The sequence below is a fragment of the Rhipicephalus microplus genome, unplaced genomic scaffold (genome assembly GCF_043290135.1).
Source record: "Rhipicephalus microplus isolate Deutch F79 unplaced genomic scaffold, USDA_Rmic scaffold_324, whole genome shotgun sequence".
In the NCBI taxonomy this organism is placed as follows: domain Eukaryota; kingdom Metazoa; phylum Arthropoda; class Arachnida; order Ixodida; family Ixodidae; genus Rhipicephalus; species Rhipicephalus microplus.
In genome coordinates, this window is record NW_027464892.1 from 2,259 (window position 1) to 10,000 (window position 7,742).

Sequence of the window (7,742 nt, forward strand, 5' to 3'; positions counted from 1 at the left end):
GCGACGCCGACGCAAAAGTGGGAACCGCCACTAGGATGTTCGCCGTTTTTGGCAGAGTGAGTGCTGGCACACCGGCGACGCGAAAGAGCGCGAAAGCGCCCACGAAAGTGGCGTATTTGGACGTGCTTGACGGCGACCGCTGCAGGAGTACGAAAAACCACGTCAGCCGGGGCGAGCGACCCACGGCGGTCTGGGTGCTTATCGCTGCTATTATAGGGGCACCCCGGCAGACGCAGAAAAAAAAAATTTTTTTTCGACCTTCTTTTTTGCTGGTCGAGCTCGGGTAACCCAGGTCGCAATGGGAGCCGCGCACGAAAGCGGCGTCGCGAGACGCGTTCGCGGTCGCTAGTCGCACGAGCTCGGCAACCGCGTCAGCCGGCGCGGAGTTCGGGATGCCGACGGCTAAGTGGGTACCGCTGCTCGGATGTTCGCCGTTTTTGGCCGAGTGAGTGCTGGCACTCCGGCGAAGCGAAACGGGGCCGATTCGGGCACGATATCGGCGTATTTCGACGTGCTCGCCGGCGACCGTCGCACGAGTACGGCAAAGCGCGTCTGCCGGGGCGAGGTTTGCGATGCCGACGAAAAAGTGGGAAGCGCCGCTCGGATCTTCGCCGTTTTTGCAGGAGTGAGTGGCGGCCCTCCTGCGAGACCAAGAAGCATCGACTCGCGCACGATATCGGTGTCTTTCGACGTGCCCGCCGGCCACCGCCGCACGAGTACGGCAAACCGCGTATGCCGGGGCGGGGTTGGCGACGCCGACGCAAAAGTGGGAACCGCCACTAGGATGTTCGCCGTTTTTGGCAGAGTGAGTGCTGGCACTCCGGCGAAGCGAAAGAGCGCGAATGCGCCCACGAAAGTGGCGTGTTTGGACGTGCTTGACGACGACCACCGCAGGAAAACGAAAAACCACGTCAGCCGGGGCGAGCGACCCATGGCGGTCTGGGTGCTTATCGCTGCTATTATAGGGGCACCCCGGCAGACGCAAAAAAAAAAAAAATTTTTTTTCGACATTCTTTCTTGCTCGTCGACCTCGGGTGACCCAGGTCGCAGTGGGAGCCGCGCACGAAAGCGGCGTCGCGAGACGGCTTCGCGGTCGCTAGTCGCACGAGCTCGGCAACCGCGTCTGCCGGGGCGGAGTTCGGGACGCCGACGGCTAAGTGGGAACCGCCGCTCGGATGTTCGCCGTTTGTGGCCGAGTGAGTGCTGGCACTCCGGCGAAGCCAAACGGGGCCGATTCCGGCACGATATCGGCGTCTTTCTACGTGCTCGCCGGCGACCGTCGCACGAGTACGGCAAAGTGCGTCTGCCGGGGCGGGGTTTGCGACGCGTACGCAATAGTGAGAACCGTCGCTCGGATGTTCGTCGTCTTTCGCCGAGCCAGTGCTGGCACTCCGGCGAAGCCGAACGGAGCCGATTCGGGCACGATATCGGCGTCTTTCCACGTGCTCGCCGGCGACCGTCGCACGAGTACGGTAAACCGCGTCAGCCGGGGCGGAGTTCGGGACGCCGATGCGAAAGTGGGAAGCGCCGCTCGGATCTTCGCCGTTTTTGGAGGAGTCAGTGGCGGCACTCCGGTGAAGCCAAGGTGCGCCAATTCGCGCACGATATCGGCGTCTTTCGACGTGCCCGCCGGCCACCGTCGCACGAGTACGGCAAACCTCGTCTGCCGGGGCGGGGTTTGCGACGCCGACGCAAAAGTGGGAACCGCCGCTCGGATGTTCGCCGTTTTTGGCAGAGTGAGTGCTGGCACTCCGGCGAAGCGAAAGAGCGTGAATGCGCCCACGAAAGTAGCGTATTTGGACGTGCTTGACGGCGACCGCCGCAGGAGTACGAAAAACCACGTCAGCCGGGGCGAGCGACCCACGGCGGTCTGGGTGCTTATCGCTGCTATTATAGGGGCACCCCGGCAGACGCAGAAAGAAAAAAAAAAAAATGGGGACATGGCGTGCGTCACCGTGCGGCTTCGCAGCGTTGCCGAAGTCGCCGAGCCCTTCGACTGAGCCGAACGGCGGACAGGGAACGTTGGTCGGCCGTTCTAACCTGTCGGTGCCACGCCGAGACGTCGTTAAGGAAAACCGCGTCGTGGGCCTCTACGACGCCGTCGAGTCGTTGTACGTTTGGTGTCCAGCGTGTCGGCGGCGAGTAGCGGACACGTCGTTCACGACTTCGGTCTTTCGCAGTCGACGCGAACTTGCGGAGAGTCGTGGTGCCTCACGTTTTCGGCAGAAACCGCGGCGGAATTTTCCCGTGCGTGCGCGCACGACCTCGGTGCTGTGCCGTCAGCGTAGTGTTGCACAAACTCGTGGCCTACCCAAGGTGCGGTACGTTTGCGGCCGTATCCTCGGTGGGAATTTCGTGAGCAGGGTCGCAAATTCTACGACCTCGGCGGGTTTGAGAGCGACGTAGACTTGTGGCACGCTCAACGTGCCACACGTTTCGGGGCACACCCGCGGTGAAATTTTCTCGAGTACGCTCGTATTAGTGCCCAAGGAGGTCTGGGTACTTATCGCTGCTATTATGTGGGGGTTCTCGTGAGCGGCGTACGCGAAAGCGACCGGGTGTCTGATATGCGGCGGGCTTCGGCCTCGTCAAGCGTGTCCTCGGGTCTGCTCCAGGGGAATCCACGGCAGTCGTCTGCAGCCTCATCCGCTTGATGCGTTAGGGGCTGGTTGTCGGACGGTGCCGTTTTACCACGATATCGAGGTGTGTTCCGTGTCGTCCTCGGGCGATTCAGATGCGAAAGCGCCGAAGACGCGGGCGTGACCCGTCGTCTGGCGGCTTTGCAGTCTCGGCTCCGTTGCTAGTTCCGGCCGGTCCACCGACAGTGCAGCGGGCTTGGGCAACCCGCACGGCGCGACCGAGTCGATGCAACGAAAAAGAGCGAGCATGAACGTGCTTCTTGCCGCACGGCTCCCACTCGTCTTTCGGGAAGGTTGTGCCGTAGCGAGCTCGAACGCCGTCATCTCGGAGTGCAAAATAAGCGTGTTGGGGCGCCTGAAGGTGGCCTCCGCCGCACACAGACTGCGTCCGGCCCGCCGAAGGCGAGGACGGACGCGCAGTCGAACGATTACCTGGTTGATCCTGCCAGTAATCATATGCTTGTCTCAAAGATTAAGCCATGCATGTCTAAGTACATGCCGAAATAAGGCGAAACCGCGAATGGCTCATTAAATCAGTTATGGTTCCTTAGATCGTTTCTTCCTACTTGGATAACTGTGGCAATTCTAGAGCTAATACATGCAGTGAGCCTGGAGCCCTTTGGGTAACGGGTGCTTTTATTAGACCAAGATCGATCGGGTTTCGGCCCGTATTGTGTGGTGACTCTGGATAACTTTGTGCTGATCGCATGGCCACGAGCCGGCGACGTTTCTTTCAAGTGTCTGCCTTATCAACTTTCGATGGTAGGTTACTTGCTTACCATGGTTGTTACGGGTAACGGAGAATCAGGGTTCGATTCCGGAGAGGGAGCCTGAGAAACGGCTACCACATCCAAGGAAGGCAGCAGGCGCGCAAATTACCCACTCCCGGCACGGGGAGGTAGTGACGAAAAATAACAATACGGGACTCTTTTGAGGCCCCGTAATTGAAATGAGTACACTCTAAATCCTTTAACGAGGATCAATTGGAGGGCAAGTCTGGTGCCAGCAGCCGCGGTAATTCCAGCTCCAATAGCGTATACTAAAGCTGCTGCGGTTAAAAAGCTCGTAGTTGGATCTCAGTTCCAGACGAGTAGTGCATCTACCCGATGCGACGGCTCGGACTGAACATCATGCCGGTTCTTTCTTGGTGCACTTCATTGTGTGCCTCGAGATGGCCGGTGCTTTTACTTTGAAAAAATTAGAGTGCTCAACGCAGGCGAGTCGCCTGAATAAACTTGCATGGAATAATAGAACAAGACCTCGTTTCTGTTCTGTTGGTTTTTGGAATACGAGGTAATGATTAAGAGGGACGGACGGGGGCATTCGTATTGCGGCGCTAGAGGTGAAATTCTTGGACCGTCGCAAGACGAACTACTGCGAAAGCATTTGCCAAGAATGTTTTCATTGATCAAGAACGAAAGTCAGAGGTTCGAAGGCGATCAGATACCGCCCTAGTTCTGACCATAAACGATGCCAACCAGCGATCCGCCTGAGTTACTCAAATGACTCGGCGGGCAGCTTCCGGGAAACCAAAGTATTTGGGTTCCGGGGGAAGTATGGTTGCAAAGCTGAAACTTAAAGGAATTGACGGAAGGGCACCACCAGGAGTGGAGCCTGCGGCTTAATTTGACTCAACACGGGAAAACTTACCCGGCCCGGACACTGGGAGGATTGACAGGTTTAGAGCTCTTTCTTGATTCGGTGGATGGTGGTGCATGGCCGTTCTTAGTTGGTGGAGCGATTTGTCTGGTTAATTCCGATAACGAACGAGACTCTAGCCTATTAAATAGGTGCGGGGTTCCCAGCACCTTACAACCTTCTTAGAGGGACAAGCGGCTCCTAGCCGCACGAAACAGAGCAATAACAGGTCTGTGATGCCCTTAGATGTCCGGGGCCGCACGCGCGCTACACTGAAGGAAGCAGCGTGTCTTTATCCCTGTCTGAAAAGACTGGGTAACCCGTGGAACTTCTTTCGTGATTGGGATAGGGGCTTGCAATTGTTCCCCTTGAACGAGGAATTCCCAGTAAGCGCGAGTCATAAGCTCGCGTTGATTACGTCCCTGCCCTTTGTACACACCGCCCGTCGCTACTACCGATTGAATGATTTAGTGAGGTCTTCGGACCGATGTCCGGCGCGGCCTTTCGGTTGCGCCGGTCTGTTGGAAAGATGACCAAACTTGATCATTTAGAGGAAGTAAAAGTCGTAACAAGGTTTCCGTAGGTGAACCTGCGGAAGGATCATTAACGGATTGTGAAGGGTGAGCGCCTCAGCTGCGTCTGCGCCCGACATTTTCTGCCGCTGACCCCGTTTGGACGCGGGGTCGGCTTTTCCCCACGGGGCTGCCTGAATGTGGAGCGGCACCCCGTGACAAATTGTTGCGCCCAGCGGACGCCAACACCGCGACCTTGGACGGTCGGCCAGGTGGCGGACGCGGGTACAAACGGCGCAACGCACTCATAGGTCGGCTTTCGACCCGCCACTGCACCGTGGCTCGAAGCGCTCGAAATGCGCGACCCGACCGCTGCGGGACCGCCTAGTACTGTAAACAGGAGCGGCGGAGCGCGAACGGCGAGTCGTGGTTACGTCGGTAGAAGGCGAGGCTGCGCGTTCCCGAAACGCCAGCCGAGTGCCCTCCCGACCGTTCGAGCGTGCAAGAACGAGACCCGACAATCGCGCGGCGACTGCCAAGTACGAGAGGAACGGCACAAGCGTCGGCGGTCGGTCAAGGAACTGGCGATGTGACGGGTCCGCTGTGCACCAGTGCATACCGTCCCGCCGTCCGCGGCAAGCGCCTCCGCGTCCTCGGGTGACGGAGGCTGCCGGTCGGTTCTTGCAGGCGAGGGATCTCGCTGGCACCGGTTCGCGTTGACGCGCGGCCGGTCATGGCACGGCGATGCGACGGCCGAGGTGCGCAGTACTCGATGGAGGAACCGCACGCTCCGATGACCGTCCCGCCCTCCGCGGCGTATGCGTACCGACCGTAATGGTTGCAGCAGCGCCGGCCGGCTTTTGAATTCGCCACACGAAACACGGTGCGAGATCGCGGTTAGGGGAGCGTCGACGTTGCCAGGCGTTTTGCTTGCTGCCGAGGGAAAGGCGGCACGGCCACGTCGCGCTCGTCGCGATTAGCGGGTCTGCGCGCTTTGGGAAGGTGCCGCAACGACTTGCCGAAAGAGGAAGCACGGAAGAACGAGGGACTTGGACGTCCCGACAATTGAACGCACTTGCGGCCAGGCCCTTGCTGGCTTCGTTCTTCCGCCTCGAGTAGGCTCGTACGCGGCTCCGGCGCCGAAAGTGGTCCTTGGCACCGACTTCGGTGGACGTGGGAAGTGCCGCGCAAGTACGGCGCGCCTGGCTCCACCTGTTGGCTAAAGTAGGCAGCCGGATCGGCATTTTGGTGTGCGGTGGCAAACCGTGGATGCGAAAAAAGCTTGTGCGATTTCGTGGAACAAAAAGCGGGGGTCCCCCTTTTTATGCGGAGGAGACCGACCCGCCTGCCGTGGTGAACCGCGACGCCACGGTAAAAACGGGAGAGGCTTGTCGATGGGACCGTGCATCCCGCGCTCCACGGAGGCCGGGAGGCGGCCGCCCGAGGAAATGTGTAGCCGTCGAGGCCCGCATCTGCGTGCACTCTTATCCAAATGGGTGTACCGCAGGCATTTTCTGGTTAGGCGGGCCAATGAGAGCGAGCACACAACGATACCTACGGGTCCGGCTTGGAGAACCGGCTTCGACGCCTCCCGAGTATTTATAGAGGGGTGGACCACGAAAGCACTCGCAAGTAGCGAAAGCGAAACGCCGTCCGAAACACACCGTTTGCTCGATTTGCGGCAGCCGAAAAAGGCGCGGCAGAGTTTTGGAGTCCAAGCGTGCGCTGAAAAGCGCCCTTCTTGGCCACTGTTTGGCCGAGTGCCAGAAACGTTTGGTTTTGACTGTACGGAATTGAACAAACACTTTTTCACGACTCTAAGCGGTGGATCACTCGGTTCTCGGGTCGATGAAGAACGCAGCCAGCTGCGAGACTTGGTGTGAATTGCAGGACACACTGAGCACTGATTCTTTGAACGCACATTGCGGCCTTGGGTCTTCCCTTGGCTTCGTCTGTCTGAGGGTCGGATCACATATCAAGAGAGCCTTCGGCGCACAAGGGAACGTGAGCCGTCGACTCGTTTTGACCGCGTCGGCAACACGGACAGCACGCTGAACACCTCACAGCGAGCGCCAACAGCGGCCACTCAAGGGCGAGACGGTGGCGACCGTCGTGCCAGAGCCCAACCGAAACGGGGGCGACCGACTGCATTGAGGATGTGGCACCTCGTTGAGACCGCCGCAGGACTTCGAGTCGGAAGGAAGCCTGCAGGGAAAGTGCGGTCGAGGTTGCGTACTCCTCTCTGCGACCGGGCGCGCAAGAGCTGCGAGAGCCACGGACGCGCAACTTTAACGCACGGTAAACACGAGGAGCGAAAGCCGGCCAGCAAAGCTTCTCCAGCCGTGCGCAAAGTGCGCGAGATCGCAGCCTTGCGTTGCGCTTGTTGCCCTCGAAGTAAGCAGGGTGTCCCGTAGACCGGGCGCTCGAACACGCTGCGGGGCCGTGCCTCCTCCAGGCTTTGCCGCGCGAACAGGGAACGTTCGCGCGCAAAGCGCAGGGAGGTGAGGAGGCTGCGCCCGACGTTTGCGGTTCGCTGCGTACGCGGTTGATGCGGAGAGCACGGCGCGACGACTTGCCGCGAAGCGGAAAAAGTCTCCCGCACGAGTTGGCGAAACGTTGGCGAAGCTTAAGGCGTTCTCGTCGTAGTCCGCCGTCGGTCTAAGTGCTTCGCAGTTCCCGTCCCGTTCAAAAAACTGGGCCACTCCAGTTGGGGCGGGGGCGACGCTACACGAGACGATGCCTCTCGCCAGGCTGCGTGGCTGCCCTTGCGGCGGCGGCGACTGGCCTCGGCGGTGTTTGGGCTTTCGACACGGTCGTTTATCACGCAACTGCTCGGACGACGCACGCGCGCAGCGGAATGCCGCTTGCCAGCCTTGTGAAGATGTGACCCTGTACAGGGTTGCGGGCGCACTTGGTAGGGCGTCGTACTCGGTTCGCGATGGGTTTACGAACG

General features: G+C 59.7%; 2 non-coding genes across 2 annotated transcripts; both read left to right on the plus strand.

Annotated features, from left to right (window-relative positions):
- The first annotated feature begins 3,068 nt into the window (after positions 1-3,068).
- On the plus strand, positions 3,069-4,883 carry LOC142793700 (small subunit ribosomal RNA). Its single transcript, XR_012891754.1, has one exon. It is a non-coding gene; the product is annotated as a small subunit ribosomal RNA (ribosomal RNA).
- Positions 4,884-6,602: 1,719 nt separating this feature from the next.
- LOC142793696 (5.8S ribosomal RNA) lies at positions 6,603-6,755 on the plus strand. Its single transcript, XR_012891750.1, has one exon. It is a non-coding gene; the product is annotated as a 5.8S ribosomal RNA (ribosomal RNA).
- The last annotated feature ends 987 nt before the right edge of the window (positions 6,756-7,742 follow it).